The sequence below is a fragment of the Astyanax mexicanus genome, chromosome 17, assembly GCF_023375975.1.
Source record: "Astyanax mexicanus isolate ESR-SI-001 chromosome 17, AstMex3_surface, whole genome shotgun sequence".
NCBI lineage: Eukaryota > Metazoa > Chordata > Actinopteri > Characiformes > Acestrorhamphidae > Astyanax > Astyanax mexicanus.
The window spans coordinates 39,821,844-39,846,208 of record NC_064424.1 but is presented as its reverse complement, the minus strand read 5'-3'; the positions used below and the strand labels follow the sequence as shown (position 1 = coordinate 39,846,208).

Sequence of the window (24,365 nt, the reverse complement as noted above, 5' to 3'; positions counted from 1 at the left end):
GGTGAGTCAAAAGTCACAGAACGTGGATGCATGATACTCTCAGAATTATATCAGTATCGGCCGATTCAATTGTACAGATTTGGCAGATATTTGTGAACAAAAAGACAATAACAAAAAAAACAATATTACTACATGTCATTGATTTAAGCAAATGTTTATTTATGTTCATTATTTTTAGTGGATCTTTTGTTATATTTAATTTTAATCTATTAATTTAAAAAGAGAATTTAAAGGTTTAATGGACCAGTTAACTAAACATATTTGAAACCAAAAAACAATTTGGAGACACTTTTCATTTTATATTTTGCTTATAGTTGGTTGATGGCTTAAATGTAACATTTGTTTCTAAGCTCATTAGCATACTCAGTTACAGGCTTAAGTTACTGCAGCTTTATTAGCTTGCTTTGTTAGCTAGCTAACACTTGACCCTCACAGAAAAGCACCCCTGCAGCTGCTTAATTAAACTGATTAAACTAGCTGATTTGTAGGATAAAGCCTTACCTCCCCCGATCAGCACACTTGCTTTACTCACATTACAACTAACAGTCCTGCTTGTTGCTATTTCTACACTACATTATCTTAAAACAAGTGCATTTTAGTCAAAGCAACAGCTTAGGTGCACATGCAGCTCTAACATGAAAAACTACACTATAGTAAAGGTGACAGAAGTGGGTCTTTGGGGAGATTCAACAGAGCAACTACTTTTGGTTCCCTAAAGAAATTTTGAGAATTTGATTTTTTTCTATTTTTTTAATTAAAACTACTTATCTGAGCCAGAACCAGAAGTGTTTGTTCTATTGAATTGCCAGCGGCAGGATTTAAATGGGCATCCGCCCAGAGCAGCGTCTTGCCAGGGGCAGCACTCATAATCACCTGCAGACTTCTCAGTTATCTTAGCACACTTTGCAGTATCAGCTCGCAAAGCCAGGGCCTTCTCATTCTGTCCAAGTTTCTGCAACAAGTGTTTAAGAGGTTTAGTAAAAGACAGACCCTCACTTCATTTACTCAGTAAAAATATTTCTGAACTTCCCATTGGCAAGTCCATGCCTCAGAAGGCCTGCCTGGGAAGAAATAAGGCGCTGGAACTGATAAAAACGAACCTATTGGCACTGTTTCTAATGCCACCTTGGGCTAGAGGGGTAAAAAGTCTCAAGTATTGAGCTGTGGAGCAGTGGAACTGAGTTGGGAATGAAGGAACTCCATAGAACACTTGAAGTTTGTGCAAGTTGCTTTTGTTTTGTTTGTTAGCAATAAGATAAGTATAATGAATTTCTATTTTTATTGGATTTTGTTTCTATGTTCATTAAGGGGGGAATCACATGGCACCTCACAATACCATATTATCACAATATATTGCACACTAAAACAATGATATTACAATATTATGGTTCTCTGATACTCAATATATTGCAAAAAAAAAATTCTACAATACTTTACGACATGTTAGTGTGTTACAGAAGATAATAAAATACTCCTAAATAAGCAAATACTAGGAGTTATGGATTTATTGGTGTCATTTTCACAGAATTTGCCAACCTACTATATATGAAGTGTTGGAGCCTTAGCCAAGTGTTGGGGCCTTTGTAAACTAACTAATCATCGATTTTCAGCATCTGGTCTTATTAATGCTTTTCAGGCCAAATGCCATCAAATCCTCATAGCCATGTTTCACAATTCTTACAGTAAGGGACTGTTTTAGTTGCTGAAATAGATAGAAGACATAGAGCACCCCATGTAATGTTTTGGAATCATAGTAACGAACTGCAAACATTAATAAATGCTGATGGATCAGCTGCTGAGTGAGGGACACTGGTAGTGGGATAACGTGTACATTTTACATGTTGTGTTTTTTGTTTCTGAACAGTACATCACTTGTTTATTAGTAGGTGGTTGTAATTTAAAATATGTATTGAGAAAGTTTATCAAGTTATTTTTTAATACATTTCAACCTTTTAAGCACTTTACACAAAACGTCCATCTTTCCTATTGACCCTGATGTCATTTATTTGCTTAATGGGTGTGTTCCATTATGCAACTCTATCAGTTGGCTATACAGTATTATAGCAAACAAGTTAGCACTAGCATTTTTTGCACTTGTTTTAACTTCCGTTCCACATTTCACCTTAAATGTGTCAGCTTGACCAGCAGTTCTAAAACAAGCATAGTTTTAGTCAAGCTAACTTTTGCAACAAGTTCTGTTTTCTTCTCTCACTCAGTGTTACTAGAGCCTGCTAGAGTAGTTAAACAAGATGCATCTCCTTTAAAAATAATTTATATCTCATTCGTTTTAGCGAGTTTCCCGTTACACCTTAAATTTGATGGCAATCAAATCTTTTTAAAGGCCTTTTCTGACTCTTTCTGATGTTGTGTGGAAGTGTTTGAGAGTCGCAGCCAAGTGTATGTTTATATTAAATACACTGTTATTGTGTTTATTTGTTGCCTCAAATTCATGGATTAGATTATATAGATTGTTTTATACAACTAGCGATTTAGCAGTTCCAGAGAATTTTTAATTGCAGTATATTACAGAGAAGAGGCAGTGGAAAATAACAGTAAATACTAAGGAAACACCTTTTTATAGGACAATTATTTTCAGTGTTTAGCAAAAGGAAGACTGGAGGAGCAGGTGTAAACAAACCATTGGACATTTAGGTTTTGTATGGTAGCAGCATGGTACTTGAGTCATCACTGTAGGTTATGGCTGTGTGTGTGAGTTTATGTGTGATGTGCTGGAGCACAGCTAGCAAAGTATATCTTAAAATGAATCTAGAAATTTCATGGCTTCTCCCTTCACTGCTGGAGAGTCTGAGATCCCGTCGTCCTGCTTTAGCAGCGTTTTATTGAGGGGACTGAAATAGTAAGAGTGAGGTAATGTGAGGCAGGTATGGAGTCTCAACTTTACAGCCAGCAGTCAGTTTCCCTGAGCACTACAGCTTAGCTCCCTCCACACTTCAGCCTCTTTCTCTCTCCGCTGAAGAAGCGTGTGCACAGCACTGCATGCTGGGAGCCTGTTGTGGAGGGCTGAAGAGGCACTTTGAGCCGAGTGGCCGTCTGTGAGAAGAGTTCTAAAGCTACAAACAGAACCGCCCACAACAACATGGTGACACACTCGCAACCAGCTACACTTTACAGCTGCTTCTCTGAGTAGACACAAAGAGAGAGAGAGAGAGCGAGGGGCATGAAGGGAAAAGATGGGGCTTTCAAAACGATATCCCACACAATCTGTCATCTCATCTCTTTTGCTCCTCTTCTAGTCGGCTTTGATGAAATGCTGGAGGATTTTTAGTTAATTAAATGGGATTAGGTGCAACCACAGGATCAAGCTGTTCATTTCTCCCTCTCTCTCTCTCTCTCTCTCTCTCTCGGGCGTAATAGCTCCGTAGCTCTGCTGTTTGTTCTTAAAGGTGCTGCTCCCCAGCAGTCACATGACCTCACAGAAAACATAATAATACACCCCGTTTGCTAAGCAGCTTAACCCTTCACAGACAGCGATAATACTCATTCAGTCCAAAGCGCCCTTTATGTCCTGCTGCGTGAGCACTACCTTGCCTTAAAGCGACCCAAAAGCTGACTCTTTTGAAGTTATTAGTACTAATATTAGTAGGGATGCAACGATAGGTAGGAATTCTGGGCTAATGCTGATATCTGAAATTAAACATGTATATATCTTCTGATGCCAATGCAATATACACATTTGTAGCTTAACTAACAAGGACTATGTGGCGCCGAGTGGTCCAGCGGTCTAAAGCGCTGCCACTATGAGCAGGAGGTCGCCGGTTCGAACCCCAGCTCATGCAGCTTTGCCATCAAGCTGCCGGCGTCAGAGGGAGCAAAATTGGCCCTGCTCCCTCTGGGTGGGTAGATGGCGCTCTCTCCCCACATCACTCCTACGGGGATGTCTGCAGCACAGGGCGTCTGTGAGCTGATGTACTGGAGCCGAGCCGCTGCGCTTTCCTCCAAGCGCGCTGGCTGCTCGGTAATGCTGCATCAGCAGCAGCTCGAAAAGAAGCGGTGGCTGACTTCACATGTATCGGAGGAAGCATGTGCTAGTCTTCACCCTCCTGGTGTGTTGAGGTATCACTAGTGATAGGGGGAGTCCTAATGAATGGGTTGGGTAATTGGCTGTGTAAATTGGGGAGAAAATGGGAAAAAATTTGAAATAAAATTATAAAAAAAAAACTAACAAGGACTAGACACCCCTGTATAACTTTATATAAAATAAATAAAATGAGCTTAAATTCATTGAATTGTAAGTGTTGGCCAGTTATGAAAATGTGACCAGTATTGCTTTGTCCTTTTCTGGCAAACAATAATTACATCACAAATTATAAGTATCGATTTGAAATATTGGCCATATTGGCCGATGCCGATAATAATACCAATATAATTCTGATATCAGCATGCTTCCTTAAATATAAGGGCTCAAGCCATGACATAAAAAATTACGTATATCATTTCATATATATATATATATATATATATATATATATTTTTTTTTTTTTTCATTTTATTTCATATTTTTCCCATTTTCTTCACAATTTAAACAGTCAATTACCCTACCCACTCATTCGGACTCCCCGTATCACTAGTGATGCCCCAACACACCAGGAGGGTAAAAACTAACACATGCTTCCTCTGATACGTGTGAAGCCAGCCACTTCTTTTCGAGCTGCTGCTGATGCAGCATTGCCGAGCAGCCAGCACGCTTGGAGAAAAGCGCAGCAACTCGGTTCCGATACATCAGCTCACAGACGCCCTGTGCTGTGGACATCACCCTGAGAGTGATGTGGGGAGAGAGCGCCATCTACCCACCCAGAGGGAGAAGGGCCAATTTTGCTACCTCTGAGCACCGGCAGCTCATAATGGCAGCGCTTTAGACCGCTGGACCAATCAGCGCCCTATCATTTCATATATTTTATGGTACATTTTGACTGTATTGCACCGTTAACTTACTCCTTCTTCTGAGCTCGACCAATATGTACTGGTACCTTGCATAAATTCGCAAATCCTAGGAGATTTGAGCACTAAGGTAACTTTGAATTTTAACTTTTTGAATTTTAACTTTGCTTTTTACTGTCTTTTGAACATCCAGGGGATGCAAATTTCATAGACTTCTCTAATCTTGTACCAAAAAACAACAGCCATGTTCTTCTAAGCAGATGCCTTGCACTTAGCACTGACAGTGAGAATTATTTAGGCACACAAAGCAGGAGAAGCTATAAGAAGATAGCAAAGAGTTTTCAGGTTGCCATTTCCTAATTTGGAATGTAATTAAGTAATGGTGGTTAGCAGGAACAGTGGCGGTCAAGATAAGTTCTGGAAGACCAAGAAACATTTCAGAGACAGTTGCTCATAGGATTGCTATAAAGGCAAATCAGAAGCCATGCTTGGCTGCAAAAGACTCTCAGAAAGGTTAATCAGACCTGGGGTTAAATAATAATAATTAATAATTGTCCTATTGTTAAGCGACAACTGCACCTAAATGGGCTTTAATGGCGTCATCAGAAGAAAACCTCTCTTGTGTCCTTACCACAGTACAACCGAAAACCCCTCGTGCAGAAAGTAATATCTCATGCATTAATATCTGATGCAATACATCATTGCTAAGTTAATCAGTTGTTTCTCGTCTGTATGGACTGCCGAAGCTGTTGTCTTGCCCTAAGTTTGAAGAAATACATGATGGCATGAAATTGTGAATTTTTCAGGCAGCAAGCACAGGAAGAGGCTGATTGGATAAACATCTGGTTGCCACATAATAAGCAGATTTACATATTCTGTCCCACACAGCAGTTGGGTGTCAGTTCTACTAACTCGAAATGCATTTGACTACCAAACATAAACATGTGTGGCTAAAATGTTCAGGATCAGGATACAACCCAGTAGTCGCACAATATGACCAGCTTTAAATGGGGTCTAAGGTTAAGTTGAGAAAATGCAACATTTCTGAGGCCAACTTAAAATGTTGCAGTTTGAAGGAAACCTCAAACTTTTTTTTTAACTTTTTTCAAGTCTCAAAAATAAATTTCACCAACTTAAAAATGTACTTTATGTTTTTAGTTGGCCTAATTTAAGTTCTATATAATGTGTATTGTAAGTTCTGCTGACTTGAGGATCAATTAAAAAAAGTAAATTATGCATTTTACAATAACCGAATTCATGCACTGGGTGAAGCAGTATATATTTTGTTAACTTAAGTACATTTAAGAAACTGGGGATTTATGACTGTTACATATCTGTATTTATTGTCAATCATATAAGCTTGTCGTAATGCAGATGTGACCAGCTGGACCCAACCAGCAAATAGCCTTAACCCTTGTGTGGTGTTCATATTTTTGTTACTCGTTTACTTTGTTACTTGTATTTAATTCAGCAAAATTAAGCAACTCTACATTAAAATGCTTTACACATGCTTGCTTCACCTAAATTGCAAGCAATTTAAACAGCTTACATGGTTAATATTTGCCCTTTACCTTTCTTATGTTACATTTCTTTCAAAAAGTGCTATATTTTTTTTATTAGTTTTTTAATAAAATGTAAAAGAAAATGAATTAAACTCAAGATATGAGTAGAACATTTGTTTAGTTTCAAAAAAGCGGGAAGCTGAAGCCCCCCCCCACACAAAGAGAAACAGGAAGAGAAAGGGAGAAAATAAATAAAGGAGAAAGATGGGGAGGAGGTGGGTGCGAGGTTGAACGACATGGAGGTAGAGAGGAAGTGAGGGTTTATATAGGTCGGAGAGTGGGGGGAGTAAGGGCGTGGATCAAACTCCCAAAATTACATTATAAAACTCCGCTTGTAAATTTTGCCAACACAGATTATTCAGTTAAACCAACTTTTAACAAGAAATTTGCTGTAATTTTTGTTTCAGTTTAATATTTTCTGTTCAAATAACGTCAAATCACATTAAGGGAATGAAACATCTTTTACAGGGTAGTCAAATAAAGTCCAGGCCATCCAAATGCAGCATCCATTCATGATTTTTATCAAAAGCTTTACAGTTGATTACAGTGTGAATACAGTGCCGCATTATACATTTAGAGCCGGAAGAGGAGCAAACATGAAAAGGGGTCAAGAAGTTTGCTGGATGCTGGTGATGGTGGTGGATAGCCCTCAGTGACGCGCCTGCATGCCATCCTGCTCCCTCTTGTTCCTGCCCACTCCCATAAATAACCTGCTCTCTATCTGTGGGGCCACACTCTTGGCGCTGTGTGGAGAGTATAGTTTGAAGCCCACTTCACTGAGTCTGCTGTGTTTAGAAAGCACATTGACTCTTCAGCACATTCCCTCTCCACTCCCATCATCTTTCTGTCCACCCATCTATCTGTCCGTCCATTAGTAATACTTTCCATAAACTTTTAGTCTTAATAATTACAGGCTGCCAAACTCTCCATATAGGAGAGGAGTGGGTGTGTGAGGGGGTACAACTGTTTCTCTCTGTTGTTCACTGTACTCATCCTTTATCTTTGATCATACACACCATACACTGGAATCGAAAAGAGTTTCTATACAGTACCAGTCATTCATTGTTTTCTTTATTTTTATGATTTTTTTTACATTGTAAATGTAATATTGAAGATTATATTAAAGCTATACAGGAACACATGCTGAATTATTTAGTAAACTTAATGTGTTAAACAAACCAGAAAATGTTTTATACTTTAGATTAGTCTAAGCAGCACATTTATCTTTGAGGACAGATCTGCACACTCTTGGTATTTTAATCTCAGTGTCTTCGTGAGGGAGAGTCACCTAGTTTTCTCAGCATCTTGAAAAAGGAGTTCCTGGAGGTGCTGAACAATAGTTGCTGCTGTTCCATCACGCTGTGAAGCTCCAGCTCATCCCAATTAAATCACCTCAAATCCCCATCTCAGTTCATCAGGTTTACTAAGTAATTCCATATGTCCCTTAACTGTTTTCACGTCTTTAATATTAATCTATAATGTAGAAAATAAATTAAAGAAAGAAATAAAGAGAAACAAATGAAAAAGTGTGTCCAAACTTTAAAAAGGTACACAGATACATGTCTCCTGAACTTTTCTCTGTCCCTCAAATTAGGCTATGTTTACAAAGAAGGTCTAAAAATAACGCCCAAATTCCATCTTATACATCATATAGGACACAGGTGTGTTGTTTGTGTGGCTGTGTAAACAGCTAAAACTAAAAAAAAAAAACACTGAATCTTATTTTTTTTTAGAATTCTGGTTAAAGTCACCTCAATATGTTTTACCGAAATGAGATTTGTATCTGATTCATAGCAAAGGAGAAGATAAGTTGGACATAAGTACACTCTAAAAAATGCTGGGTAGAAATTGACCCAAATTGGGTTGTTTTCACAACCCAGCGCTGGGTCAATATTGGACAAACACAGCACTGGGTAGAATTGACCCAGCATATTGGGTTATTCATTTGACCATGCATTTTGGGTTAAGCATTCAACCCAAACGCTATGTAATTTTAACTACTTTGCTGGGTTAACTGAACCAAAGTTTGGGTTGATTTTAAAGTACGAATAAATGTAAAATTTAGACCTTTTAATGCAAGTTTTTTTTACACCATAAACATTGAAAAAAATTAAATAATACTTAAGTACCAACAATAAAATGCTTTATTGAATAAGTACATCTCATGATAATTTCTCAAAGTAATTTCTTAACAACAACAGTCATCAACAACAACCATTTCATTTCCATTTCATAAACATTCCTCAACAACATTTTTTTTCCCTGTTGATGACCACAAAGGATTGCGAGCAGTGCCGATCATCTCCTACAAAAAGATAATCCTTTATTAGTCCTACAGTGCTGAAACAGCAGAGAACAAAAAATCTCAACACATGAAACCTGCATTGCACATTAAAATACACTGCTCAAAAAAATAAAGGGAACACTCAAATAACACATCCTAGATCTGAATGAATGAAATATTCTCATTGAATACTTTGTTCAGTACAAAGTTGAATGTGCTGACAACAAAATCACACAAAAATCATCAATGGAAATCAAATTTATTAACCAATGGAGGCCTGGATTTGGAGCCACACACAAAATTAAAGTGAAAAAACACACTACAGGCTGATCCAACTTTAATGTAATGTCCTTAAAACAAGTCAAAATGAGGCTCAGTATTGTGTGTGGCCTCCACGTGCCTGTATGACCTCCCTACAACGCCTGGGCATGCTCCTGATGAGGTGGCGGATGGTTTCCTGAGGGATCTCCTCCCAGACCTGGACTAAAGCATCCGCCAACTCCTGGACAGTCTGTGGTGCAACGTGACGTTGGTGGATGGAGCGAGACATATTGTCCCAGATGTGCTCAATCGGATTCAGGTCTGGGGAACGGGCGGGCCAGTCCATAGCTTCAATGCCTTCATCTTGCAGGAACTGCTGACACACTCCAGCCACATGAGGTCTAGCATTGTCCTGCATTAGGAGGAACCCAGGGCCAACCGCACCAGCATATGGTCTCACAAGGGGTCTGAGGATCTCATCTCGGTACCTAATGGCAGTCAGGCTACCTCTGGTGAGCACACGGAGGGCTGTGCGGCCCTCCAAAGAAATGCCACCCCACACCATTACTGACCCACTGCCAAACTGGTCATGCTGAAGGATGTTGCAGGCAGCAGACCGCTCTCCACGGCGTCTCCAGACTCTGTCACGTCTGTCATGTGCTCAGTGTGAACCTGCTTTCATCTGTGAAGAGCACAAGGCGCCAGTGGCGAATTTGCCAATCCTGGTGTTCTCTGGCAAATGCCAAGCGTCCTGCACGGTGTTGGGCTGTGAGCACAACCCCCATCTGTGGACGTCGGGCCCTCATACCATCCTCATGGAGTCGGTTTCTAACCGTTTGTGCAGACACATGCACATTTGTGGCCTGCTGGAGGTCATTTTGCAGGGCTCTGGCAGTGCTCCTCCTGTTCCTTCTTGCACAAAGGCGGAGGTAGCGGTCCTGCTGCTCGGTTGTTGCCCTCCTACGGCCTCCTCCACGTCTCCTGGTGTACTGGCCTGTCTCCTGGTAGCGCCTCCAGCCTCTGGACACTACGCTGACAGACACAGCAAACCTTCTTGCCACAGCTCGCATTGATGTGCCATCCTGAAAGAGCTGCACTACCTGAGCCACTTGTGTGGGTTGTAGAGTCCGTCTCATGCTACCACGAGTGTGAAAGCACCACCAACATTCAAAACTGACCAAAACATCAGCCAGACAGCATAGGTTCTGAGAAGTGGTCTGTGGTCCCCACCTGCAGAACCACTCCTTTATTGAGTGTGTCTTGCTAATTGCCAATAATTTTCACCTGTTGTCTATTCCATTTGCACAACAGCAGGTGAAATTGATTGTCAATCAGTGTTGCTTCCTAAGTGGACAGTTTAATTTCACAGAAGTTTGATTTACTTGGAGTTATATTGTGTTATTTGAGTGTTCCCTTTATTTTTTTGAGCAGTGTACTATACAGTGGTATGTATGTTGGCATGTACCTAGAGCCAAAACAAATGGGTATGGTCTTGTGACTTGTGCCTCGGACAGGAACTCCCCATAATGGTCCCAACCTGTTGTAAAGATGAGAATTTAAACAGAATTAGTACTTTTATTGCTTTGAATTAGTACTAACGTTCTTAAATAAAACATGCTGAGCATAAGCTGCTATCAATCCAGTGTTTGTATTACAATACATTTTACATCAGAAGAGAACGCTTTCATCTAAAACCTTATAGACAAGTCAGTTCACTATGTGACCATCTTTGCAACACGACTGGACGCTAATGTAATACAAGACTTTTGTAGAGCAATACTTTCACATAAGGCCATTTTGGTTCCTTTAATAAATTAAATGATTTATTTTTAATTAGTTTTAAAATTACTCAGATTATATTGTTAAAAAGTGTGAATTAGTCTAAAATAATGCAACTGACAAAAAGGCAAAATGAAAATAAATATGTAAGGTGGCCAATACTTTTTCACAGCAATGTATATTAACTTTATTACTATATTAACCGGTTGCAGATCAATAAATGATTTTTTTTTTGTCTCTTTGTAGCTCGGACGGAAGCTCTTCTGTCCTCTTCACCTTGCGCATCTGAAAAGAAAAACATTTTATTAGGAATAATACAAGGTTAATATACTTTTTAATCCATGACTTTTTCATGGCTTCTCAGCAACTTTTCTTGACCATACAATCTTTAAAACATTAGTGCAGATGTGGACAATAAACTAAAAATCTATCAAAAAAACTTATCTTCAGTTTAAATCTTTTGATGGAATCAGTTTTTAAATAACCTAATTTGGCAGATATCTGGCTGTCGAGAAACAAGTTCGTATTAACAGGAATATATGTACATGATGAAAAAATTGCTAAATTTGGCAAAGCTATTTTCACATGCACACACTATCTCCACCTACAGCCGTGTATCCCTGGTGTGTTTCTGAAAAGACAAAATATGACCAGCCGGCTTATGGGAATAGAGAGATTTTAACCACTCTAGCACTGACTGTACCCCTACACTTAGCACTCTTTTCTACCCCAAATACCCCATTAGTAGACTGTTGTCTAATTACCTCATTCAGTTTTCTGAGGTGTCACCTCAGTTTCAGTCTGGGACCAATCACAGGAACTAGCGCCACAATGGAAGCATCGTCCAGTAAAAGAAAACTCCTTTTTCATTTCTTCATCTGAGAAGAAGTGTGCATGCAATAAAAAAAAAAGACAACAAATAAATGCTTTTGCAGAACTGAAGTTGAGATCACCAATTTCATTCTGAATGACAATGTACTCTGGTTAAAATAATGCCCCTGAGTTTGTACCAGAGCAGAAATTAACTCAAACATAATGAACAACATTAAGATTGAAGCAAAAATGAATAAGTTTGCTGTCATATAGTTTAAATATTTTAAACTTTTATTTAAATACATATTTTAATATTTCATATTCAATCACTGGGTAAATGACAAAAATAAAATTGGTGAAACTCCCCTTAAAATTTTACTGTGACATTTATACTGTACCTTTGGTACTCTTTGTTCTAAAAAAAAGAAAAATAAGCTCAGACTTTGGATCAGACCTTAACTAATACTTTGCCGCAGACTCATTCATTCATGAAATGACCATCATAAATACTTTCAAGTTATTTATATGAAGGTTAACTTACACTCAGACCTAGGAATCAGAGAGTCCAGTTTCCACTCATGTAATTTCTTCTTCACAAATGAATCCATGGAACAGGAAAAATCTAACAGAACTGAAGAAAAATAAATTGTATTAACAAAACCACATCAACTAACATTTTATTTTTTAAAGCGGAACCCAACAAGATGTATTTTCTTCCAGCTAGACTTAAAATATAATTCAAGAAAAATTAGAAAGCAACTAAGTACTAAAATCTATGTTCCTTCCTTTTAAGGTACTTTTCAGCATTTGTATATAGCTTTAAGGAGAAAGCCAGTGTAATATGGACTTTCTTTTACATTTTTACATCATTTACAATATCATAGTAGCTCCACACTTCATTGCTAGAATTCCAAGGGCTCTAACGTTTAAAACAAGGCACTGAGAAAGATAGTGTACAGGTAGTTTATTAAAAACACTGCTTATACACACAGCATGAAAAAGTAGGATAGTGGAACAAATTGCTAAATTAATTAAATGCAAATGCATCATATATTATATATTAAATATTAGTTCAAATACTGTACATTTTAATGCAAGTCACTCAAGCAGAGTTTATCAACTTCAAAAACACAGTTTCAACTCATCTGCACGATGAAATGGCGCCTAATGAAGCTAGTTAGCTAGATATCCAGCTAATTAGCAGTAAGGACGATAAAATAGCTTCCTATGTTCAGTGTAAAAAGTAAAAACTAGCGTCAGTCAGCAAAATCTAGTTAGTTATCTAGCTGGCTAGCTAAATCTCTAGCGCAGCTAACATGCTAATTTGATATTAAGAGGCTAACCTTAGCTAAAATAACATAATTCCACAAAAGCATTTTTTTCCCTTTATCGCAACTCGAAACTAGTCCAGCCGAAGGTGCTTTGTCCAAAGGTTTACCCAGTTATCAAACTGGCTAGCAATTTAGCTAACAAGCTAATTTTTAGCTAATTTTACCTAATGCTCACAGTACGTTTTTCAGCCTCAATTTGTGAGGGAGAATGAATCTAAACACTTGGTGTCTAGCATTAAATCGAGATATTTATATAAAAACTCAAGATTAAGCACTTTACTTACATATTTATTTCAGCCATTTACTTCCCACAGGAGCCTCTTCCAGCGGGAGGGAAATGGTGCGGTCGGCGTCCAGGGCGGGGCGGGGCGTGCATGTTCTCTCTCAGGTCCGCACTGCAAACCCAGCAGCGCTGGGTTGTTTAAAATTACCCAACAAACGAAAAAATAACCCGTATTTTTGACCCAACCTCAGTAACGTAGCAGTTGGGTAGTTTAAATAACCCAGCATTTTTTAGGGTGTAGGCAGGAAACATGATAAGATTGTTATTTCATTATTTATCTTATTCCTTTTTAAAGTTCAGAGATGGGCAGTTATTATTTTTTTTTTTATTCTGTTTGGAAACATTGTTTGTTTCTAGATTTCTAGATTTTTATTCTAAACAATACCAAAAGTCGGGTTTGTACTCTGCATTGGGGAAAAGTGCACCTAAAGGAGTGGTTGACTGTTGACTGTAGCCTAGGTTTATTTAAATCAGTGGAGCTCCTGTGTTTTCTGCCGCCAAAAAAGCAACACGCCAGAAATTCACCTGAACACACCTCACTTCCAGACCGTCACACCCATCAGTGTAGATTTATTCCTAAACTCTGACACTATTTTATCGGCACAAGCCCAAGGCGTGAAAATAGACTGTAGACAGGGTGTAAGGTAGCAAAGAGCATTGCAACATGCCTTGCACAGGGTGTACGAAAGGACACAAAATGTTCACACCCTTACTATCCAAAGCATACCAGGAATCATAAAGAGCACAAAGCAGTAATAGATAGATAGATAGATAGATAGATAGATAGATAGATAGATAGATAGATAGATAGATAGATAGATAGATAGATAGATAGATAGATAGATAGATAGATAGATAGATAGATAGATAGATAGATAGATAGATAGATAGATAGATAGATAGATAGATAGATAGATAGATACTTTATTGATCCCGAAGGAAATTTAGCAGCCAGTAGCAGTTACACAACACAGTCGAAACAAACAGTACACAGTAGAAACAAACAATAAGTATTATAAAATAAAATAAAAGAGCACAGTGAGGAATATAAGACTCTAAACTATAAAATTATAAACTTAAAAATATATACATAAATATATAAATACAAAAAAACTATACAAAGTGTGAAAGTAATCAGTCATAGATATGAGGTAGTGCAGTAAAATAATAATTTAAGTATAGAAGGTATCAGCAGATATGACAATATTAAACATAAACCTGTGCAAGTATTGTATTTAAGTAAGGTGCGTAGTGTAGTGTCCAGGAGTGCAAAAGTACAGGATGTACAGTAAAGTGACAAAGTGTCCAGGGGTGCAAATGTACAAGATGTACAGTAAAGTGTCCAGGAGTGAAAAGGTACAGAGTGTACAGTAAAGTGCCAAGTGTCCATGGATGCAAATGAACAGTATATACAGTAAAAAGGCAAAAGAGTCCCAGGGTGTAGATGTGTAGGGTGCTTTCCAGTACAGATAAAAAAAGGCTGATTAAGAAAGCACATATTGAGACTCGTTCCTCATCTGTCCTCTCTCTTCCGGCTCCACTGGGAGGAGTTGAAGAGTCTGATGGCTCTCGGAACGAACGATCTTCTCAGTCTGTCCGTAGAGCAGCTCTGTGACAGGAGCCTGCCACTGAAACTGCTCCTCTGATCCATGATGATGAAATGCAGTGGGTGACCATCATCATCCATGATGGAGAGTAGTTTTTGCAGTGTCCTCCTCTCTGCCACCGTTACCACAGAGTCTAGCTCCACACCAACCACGGACCCCGCCCGCCTGACCAGCTTGTCCAGACGCATCTCGTCCCTCTTCTTCATGCTTCCTCCCCAGCACACCACAGCATAGAAAAGACAGCTGGACACCACAGTCTGATAAAACATCAGCAGGAGCTTCCGACAGATGTTAAAGATGAATAACCCCTTACACCTCAACCACAATTCACCATTTCCATTTACCATCCTTTTCACCTACCATCTATATTTTACTACAGTTTACATTTTTTGACTGTTTTTATTTAGATGTTAATAATGCTGTTTAAATCTATTATAGAAAGTATAGGAAATGTGATAAATGAATGGGATTTGTTATTATTGTAGCAGACAGAAATGTTGGCATTTCTTAATTATTCTGTTCATTAATGCCTTAAAGTAAGCAGGCTGTTATAATTGTTCATTCTTAAACAATTTGATTTGCTTGCTTGCTGTTAATCAGAGCAGGACAAAGTTGTTACAAGAAGCTTAATGTGCTGTTTCTGCTCAAAGAATGTACTTCACTTTTTTCGGCAAGAGCAAAGAAGTCGTTATTTTAAATGCTTCAGTGTGTTTGCCTTGCTCTTGGCCAGCTGGCTGTGTGGCTACACTAAATTAGTGAGGACTTCAGTGAGGATACACTACCAGTCAAAAGTTTTAGAACACCCGTATTGTTTAGTAGTTTAATAGCAGTGCTGTATGACCCAGACTAGCTGCTTTTATATTTTGTCATCTTATCAATGACTTTATTACTGCACTTCACCTATCAGACCTCTAATTCATCACTTCAATGTTGAAACTGAGACTTGTGTCAAAGTTAAGCTGAGCTAAAGGTGCTTTTGCCATGTGTGTCAGCCAGACGTCTTTCTGTAGCAGTTTTCTCCAGTTACCAAGAGTCTTTTAAAGGTGTAGGAAACAATGCTCATCATTCTCTGGCTTAATCTGCAATGTCTCTAAAGAAAAGTTTACTTCTACTTTTACAGTCAAATGAAAAATTTAGGCACCCCTATTAATCTTAATCATTTTAGTTGTAAATATTTGGGTGTTTGCAACAGCCATTTCAGTTTGATATATCTAATAACTGATGGACACAGTAATATTTCAGGATTGAAATGAGGTTTATTGTACTAACAGAAAACTAACTGCCTTTCTGATATTTTTCTTGGCCTGCCACTTCTGGGCTTAACAAGAACTGTTAGAACCCTGTGGTCTTCCATTTCCTTACTATGTTCCTCACAGTGGAAACTGACAGGTTAAATCTCTGAGACAACTTTTTGTATCCTTCCCCTGAACAACTATGTTGAACAATCTTTGTTTTTAGATCATTTGAGAGTTGTTTTGATGAGCCCATGATGCCACTCTTCAGAGGAGAGTCAAATAGGAGAACAACTTGCAATTGGTCACCTTAAATACCTTTTCTCATGATTGGATACACCTGGCTATGAAGTTCAAAGCTCAATGAGGTTACCAAACCAATTTTGTGCTTCAGTACGTCAGTAAAAAGTAGTTAGGAGTATTCAAATCAATAAAATGATAAGGGTGCCCATACTTTTGCACCGGTCAAATTTTGGTTTAATGCATATTGCACATTTTCTGTTAGTACAATAAACCTCATTTCAATCCTGAAATATTACTGTGTCCATCAGTTATTAGATATATCAAACTGAAATGGCTGCTGCAAACACCCAAATATTTACAACTAAAAATGATTAAGATTAATAGGGGTGCCCAAACTTTTTCATATGACTCTAAAAGTTAAAGAGTTCTCTTTGTTTCTGTGTCTTTTTCTAATTATTATGATGAAAGTGTGAATGTGCTGTAAGTGTGTAAGTGTGTAAATGCTGCACTAGAGAGTGCAGTAACAGTAACACAGACAAGGGCTTTGGAAATTCTCATTTCACTTTTTAAAGCTCAATTTATTTCCATTTTTAAAAACTCTAGCAGTTTACTGATTTGTACTTTTTCAGGTTGATCTGAAGAGCTTAAATTGAAAAAAAAAAAAAGCAAAAAAAATGTTTTAAAAGTGTTTTAAACACTTGGGACCTGAAGTGTATTTTTTTTTTTGCCACTACATTTTAATGACTCCACATGAATAAAAGCAATTTAGTGTGATACATTTGTAGGATATGGTGATGAAATACTCAGAATTTTGGTATATTTTAAGAACCAAAAAAAGAGAAATAGCAATAGTAAAGTGCACTACCATTTCTTGTACCCTGTTATTGTGCATCACTGCTGTAAATATCAGAGCATGGTGTAAATGGGTGATATGTTCTCTGTTGTCTGTTGACGCTGGCTGTAGCAGAGTAAATAATTGTCGGGGGAAAGTGGGGCAGCATTTCAGGTCAGCAGCAGTCAGTGTGGTCAAACGGGGCACGTGAGGAGTGATGGCCCTCTCGCTGTCATGTGCTATTATCCAGCACCAGTGGCTTCAGTAATGGACTAGGCCGGGAAAATAGAGGCCATAAAATCATCATCCAGCCCCATGATGTCCTCCCTATAAATTACACTGCTGAGCCCTTTGTACACTGGGACTATTTTACAAGCCTTATTTATTAACCTCACTTATACCCGCGGATCACTCACTGCCACTACTTATGATCTTTGTGTAATGACTTACGCTCGAACACTGTAGGGCTAATTAAGACTTTCAGACTTCATCTGCATACAAAATGAGTATTGTCTCAGTGGTTGTCCTAGAGCTGGACGGTCTCAATCAAATTCAGTAACTTGTTAATTTCTAGATTCTAACAGTTTCAGAGGGTATTTTAGATTTTATTAATTTAGATTAATAAAAGCCACTGTCTTCTGAGCACTAATGTGTTTAGCGGTCTGAAGTTTCTCCACATGCAGATGCTTCTACATGAGCATTTATTGCATTTGGCGAATAAGTTTTGTATTTTGCAATATATGTTTGAATCAGTTTACATCAGGCTAATGACTGTAGTGAATTGTGTGCTATGAGGAGGGTAGTAGTGTTAAGCTCTACTATCCACTAGCTCTTACTTTCACTGTGTGTCTTTATTAGGGGTATAATTGATTATTAGGGCCACCTGCATCAGGAAGGATCCCACCCACCCAGCACACGCACTTTTTGTCCCACTCCCCTCAGTCCGGAGGCTGCGGAGCATTAAGTGCAAAACAACATGACTCAGAAACAGCTTCATTCCGGAAGCTGTAAGACTCTTAAACTCCACTTAACAACACACTGCACTGACACCAAGGACAAATTACTGTTTACTGTTTACCAACATGGTCACTTTACTTGCACTGAGACACTTTATCTCCACTGCTCACATTATCATACTGCTATAGCACACTTGCACTCTGGACTTCATGTTGCTGAACCTTCTACTCTCTATTTATTTTTTTATTCTTGGGATATTTATCTATCTATTTTGTATATTCTAATTCTTTTATTGTATTCTTTTTTTATCTATATATCTATTAATAACAGCTCTTTGGGTGTAAAACTGGATCGTGAGATCACAATTTCGTTCCACCTCATGTACCACATGTGATGCGAATGACAATAAAATCTACTTGAATCCTTGAATCCTTATTGATTATTAATTATTGATTATACATTCACCATGAATAATTTGCAGTATGCTGTAAGCTTTTAATGAGGACTGATAAACTTTTCCTGATAAAATTGTGTTTGTGATATACAGTTGCTTAGTAAGGCTATTAGACAGTAATATGTATATTGGCACGCTAGATTAACTAAAACTAGACTAACACCCCATCCACACTTAGTCAGAGTATTTCTTTAGTGTGATCTGGCATTTTGTCCACATGAAAATCTATTTTTGGTCATTGACAATGCATCTATCAAAAATACTCTTTAAGGTGGAGATTTTTAAATGTGTCTGGCTCAATCTCAAATATCTTCTTACTCTCCATACAAGGTCCCAACAACACCTATACATAGTATTTAATTTTCTGAAATTTTTGAAACAAAAAGTCATTGATAAAACATATTTGGTTAAAACAGTGTCTTGTTGTATGACAGAAATATTAAAAACTGTATTCCCTTTTAGGGCCCACCTTTTTTTAAGAACTATGGTAAAAAAAAAAACATATCAATATGAAAACTAATATTTAAACAATTTGTCCAGAACTTTTAACTCTGAGAGAAAGAGAGGTACTTAAGTTCCCATAAATATCTGAACTTTATTTTCAGTTCAAGGGTGTAAACACTCGATTTCAGTTCATCTGCGCTGTTGATTTTCATGTTGACCCATCGCCAGTTGACCACACATGACACTACATTATTTGTGTCTAGGGCTGCAACAATCATTCAACATAATCTACAATGTCGACTATAAAAATTTGTTGACACAGATTTTCATTACTGACGCATCGTTAAAGTATGATGAAGTGGACTACACCCTGTGGGAGGGGTAATGGGCTCACGCAGGCAGCTCGCTCTCCGTGTCTCCAAAAATGATTAACGCACCAGATAAGGGACAAGACAACACCCAGACTCACTGTACATCAGCTTATGATCCATTTAAACATATTCTCAGTGTTTAAATCTCACGTTTAGTGCTTCTGCTGTCTCTGGAGAAACAGAGAGAAAGCAAACAGCGAGAATCTGTGATCTGCAGCCAGGGTTACCAGGCCCACCAAAAACAATCCTGCCCAAAGTCTGTCTAAACCCCACCCATCAGAAGCTTAAATTAGCTCAATATCTAAGGTTGGCACAGACGTTCACAACACAGCACATTTTCATTTTGAACAGTTTACAGGAAAGGCTATTTGGTGGCCGCGTTAAAATTTAATAGTAGACAAAAAACACACACATTTTGTCCTTTAAATTTTTACCCACAACTATCAAACAAGCCCAGTTTGATGGGAAAAAATGCAAATCTGGCAACTCAGGTTCCAGAGGTATTTCAAGACCACAATAAAAGGGAAATATTAATACAAAAAAAAAAAAAAAAACTTAGAAATAAACAAATAATATAGAAATTGTAAACGGACCTAATGGCAATTTACATGAATAAAAAGAAAAACATTAAGTACGTATACATTTCTCTCTCAGTAAAATTATTACAATAAATATATATTTTTATGTTCAAATTCAAAGTAAGTATTGTCAGTCTTTACATCTCATTATAAAACATGATACATTATATGAGTTTTGTGTCCTATATTAATAATAATAAGTAATTTTATATAGGTACAGCAAAATATCAAATTGTCCTACAAAATCTAGCTGTCAAGATGCAATTAAACATGCATTGGAACTTTTCATTAATGGAGGGCAAGACAAAAATATTTGTGATTAATTGACTAATCAAAAAATTGGCCATCATAACTGAATGATATTGTAAAAGAGTCAGAATATTAGCTAATGAAAATAAAACTGTTTTATGATGGTCGTTTATACATTTGCTTTTTGCATTTTCATCTAATCGTGATGTTATTGTGCCATCACCCTCGTTCCTCTCAGACATTTAAATCTGTTTATTCAGTTCAGACAGTCTGAATAACCCAGTAAATAGCACACACTGCAGGCAGCTCACTTTTGTTATCTATCAATACTGATAAAGCTCCAACTCAATACTGTGTGACAGCAGTCCTGCCACACAACTGCAGATGAACCTGTTAATTATTCCTTTAGCCATGAGTGGCTGAGGCAGCACCCTGGACCGCACAACAGATCGCTCCCTGCCTCTTTTCATTTCCTGTTATTTCTCTGGAGTGAGGTAAAGAGGAGGAGAGGTTTGAGAGAAGGATGTGGCCTCCAAAACGGTCGTGTCAGCGATAGGCAGGAAGCGATGGAGAAATGGCCTCTGAACAGGCATTGATTAATTTCACTGGAGGGGCCGGCACTTGCTGTTTCGTGCTTTGTAGTTATAGCAACGTGCTGCCGGTGATGCTGAACTTCCATTAGAGTGGGCTTCCACTCCACAGCCGCTGAAGTGGTCCTGACATGTGACCAGCTCCTATACTGAACTGACCCACAGAACTGTGCCACGTGCCCTACTAAATAACAAAAAGATGCTACAGAGGGTTATTTGACTGATGCTGTAGAGCAGTGGCAGGGAGCTCTGGTCCTGGACATTTAACACTCAATCTCACAAAACGTGAGTACATCCCTCACATGGGACAACTCTAAAGATATGACACTTTGATACAGTGTAAAGTAGTCAGTGTACAGCTATAGTATAACAGTGTAAATTTGCTGTTCCCTCAAAAGCCATTAATTTCTAAACCACTGGCGACCAAAGTGAGTACACCCTTAACTCTCTTGGGCATGAAATTCACTAGAGCTTCACAAGTCGTCACTGGTATCCTCTTTCACTCCTCCATGATGACATCAAAGAACTGGGGGACGTTAGAGACCTTGTGCTCCTCGACCTACCGTTTGAGGATTCCCCTACAGATGCTCAATAGGGTTTAGGTCTAGACATTAATGGCTGTGTGTTCTTCTGAAGGCACAACAAATTTCCACTGTCATATCAGTGTAATATATGCTAAAATATTGACAAAAATGTAAGGGGGGGTACTCACTTTTGTGAGATGTATATTCCTTTCTGCTTAATTACACCAGTGATGGACTGAAATAGTCCTCAGTTCCCCACACCTACCATAGAAGAACAACTATTGTGGTCATTAAACTACAGTCAGTATGATTCGTTTTAAATCGTTTCTGTTTTGGATCTAATTTTGCCCACTGCCTCGCCTATGGCCGCATTCAGCACAATATCAGACAAACAGCATGCCACTAAAGAGAGCAAGCAAACTGGTTTAGACATTACCCAACCTAAAAACATTTAGCTTTCTTTCAAAAAGCTTCATTAGCAGAGTAGAGTAAGCAATAGTCATTGACTGTAAGCCATAATCATCAACATTAAAAGACTTTAACATTATTTAACATGTAATATGCATTTGTTTTTATGTGTTAAATGACTGAAATCAATTAACTATTTCATGATATTCTAATTTATGATAATGCACCTTTATGGAGACAGAAAAAGGAGCAGATAGAAAACAGATAATTTGTTGGCTAGGTAGCTCATTTTCTCCTGAATATTTTAGCCCTGAGCTGTGTTATCTGTAAAACTGAGCAGTTTCTGTAAAGTAGAATGTATTTTCAAAGCAGTGTTTTTTTTTTCTTTTGCTTTGCCTAAGCTGGATAACAGTCTATGTTTTTAAGAAGCTTTAGAACGTGAAAATATTTAAAACATTATATATGTATTCATTAGCTGATTAACTTGATTAACAGAGTATGACTTATTTTCTTTCCATTGTAAGTACCTAAAGCCCATCTTGCAACCCTTTGTGTAGGTTCAGTGTCCTCAACCTGGCAACACGCATGAGCTTTGTGTTTAAGGAGGAGGGGCTTCTTCATTGTTTCGAAATGGCACTGTGGTAGCAGTTTATACAATTACTGTCATTTAGTACGTATTCTTTGAAGCACTATAAGAGCTACTTCTAATTTCTTTATAAAATTAATTCTTTCATTTGTTTTTGGCTCTTTAGCCAGTCCAGCCACATATGCATGTTATGCCTACATTATACTAAATGATTTGCAAGTGATTTTACTGTTGCAGGCAAATTACCAGTGTCAGGACAAAATCATGAGAGTCCTGGGCCAAATTCCATTTCTCCTCTTGACCCTACTACTTACCCCTGTTGCTGTCTTGTGAAAAATAACCCGTCATGACTAATCTAAGGTTCACACTACACAATTTTAGCCCAGTTAAGGAGATATGCTGAGCCACTGCTGACTGATCTGATCCAGTCGGTGACTGGGAGTCAGGAGCAGCACCTACCTACAGTCAGAGCTGCATGACCAGCCAGAGCTACATGACCAGAGCTGTTTTGTAGAGAGTCTGACCACGTTCTGTTCCCTCTACTGTTAAACTCTAGAGGGAACCTGTGAGTGAGTCCTCTAAGAATGGGGTGAATTCAGCTAAAAGAAAAAAATAAGATTAAAATGAACTACTTGTTTTGAATATTTCTTTAATTTTAGAAAGTAGAATGTTGTATTTCACTAAAAAAGCAAAAAAAAGTGTGCCTGTATATTTCGGCTTATCTACAGAAAACTGCTACTGCTGATTGGTTGGCGAGCTGATCCTAGAAAAAAACAATGTCTGCTGTACTAAAACATTTAATATAGATCTGTATTGAAGACATGAGTAGATATTTCAGTATAAAACTGATCAGACATTTATAAACTCATTCATTTTGGACTCATTGCAAGTGTGTATTCTCCTCTACAGAGATTCTCTGGCATGGCATCACTGATTCTCGCGTGTTTAGTTTTTGCATCTTTTTGTGACAAAACGTGTTTCTGGAGAGCAGCCAAGTGAGTTTGCGATTTTCCCCAGCAACAAATTGTGTAACCTGTGACCCCGTGTCTTTCAGTGGTGTAGTAAAGTCTCAACAACTATAGGACTCGTGATTACAGCACAACCAGTTGTATAGTGTGAACAGCACAACAACTGACGAATTAAAAAGTTGTGTAGTGTAAACCTGGCATAAAAACTCTGGGACTCGTCTTTAGTTGTGAGAGGGTGTCAGACTTCAGTCTAGTAAAATCTTTTCAGAGTCTTTTGGCTGCAGCTTTTCACCGGTATGTGGATAAGTGTTGATGTTTACTGTGCTTGTGTGTAAAACGTGTAAAATTGTAAAGCGCTATATAAGTTGAACTTCATTTTCGAAGTCATCTAGTGTTATGGTTAGCATTAGTCCTCCACTGTGGAAACTTAGCCCCTCCCCAAGAGACAAGACAATGACTGCCCATTCATTACTGTTACCTGCATTCATAACAGCTCTGCAGGTTGGCAGCAGCACACAGTATTCACGCTTTATATGACGTGCTGGAATGGCACTAAACAGAGTTGGCTGAAACAGGTCATATTAAAGTATGAGCAACAATGCAGAGACTAAAAAACAAAGTCCATACCATCACATGCCTAGTTTTGTTGCCTGTTCTGTTCACAAACTCAATCCACATTTATATAAGAGAAATGCAGGGTTTTATAATGTTCTCCTGTGGAGCACGAGGAACAGACATCAGAACCCTTTTCAGAATCTCTGGAGGAGAACCCAGAACTACAGTGCCAGATGAAATTATCTTTGTGTAAGTGATAGACAGTGTGTGATGTGATGAGCAGCATGTTTTTTTTTTTTTTTTTGGTGTACTTTGAAGATAAACAGGAATACAGCTTCAAATGCATATTCAAAGGCATTCAGTTCTATGCATATGTATGGCTGGTGACACAAGAGGACACACCAGGCCAAAGGGAGAGCCTGAGGGGAGTGGAAGACGTGAGGCTTTTATCGGCTGTGTTTAGAGGAGGAAGAGGAGCTGCTGCAGCTTTGTGTGCTTTTAGTGGAATGGAGAAGAAGTCATCATGTCATCATATTGTCATGTTGTTGTGGCTGA

The 24,365-nt window shown here is 38.2% G+C and overlaps 1 protein-coding gene and 1 long non-coding RNA gene across 4 annotated transcripts in view; one reads left to right on the top strand and one right to left on the bottom strand.

The window, feature by feature from the left end:
• whrna (whirlin a) overlaps positions 1-24,365 on the top strand; it is a 274,824-nt gene that overhangs the window by 48,209 nt on the left and 202,250 nt on the right. The window lies entirely within an intron of this gene.
• Positions 8,588-13,446, bottom strand: LOC111197638 (uncharacterized). 2 transcript variants are annotated; one of them, XR_007425108.1, is made up of 6 exons: positions 13,214-13,446; positions 12,140-12,229; positions 11,550-11,663; positions 10,980-11,070; positions 10,472-10,543; positions 8,588-8,766 (listed from the first exon to the last, which is right to left on the bottom strand). It is a non-coding gene; the product is annotated as an uncharacterized LOC111197638 (long non-coding RNA). The 2 variants fall into 2 exon arrangements; XR_007425109.1 differs by having other exon boundaries at positions 10,989-11,070.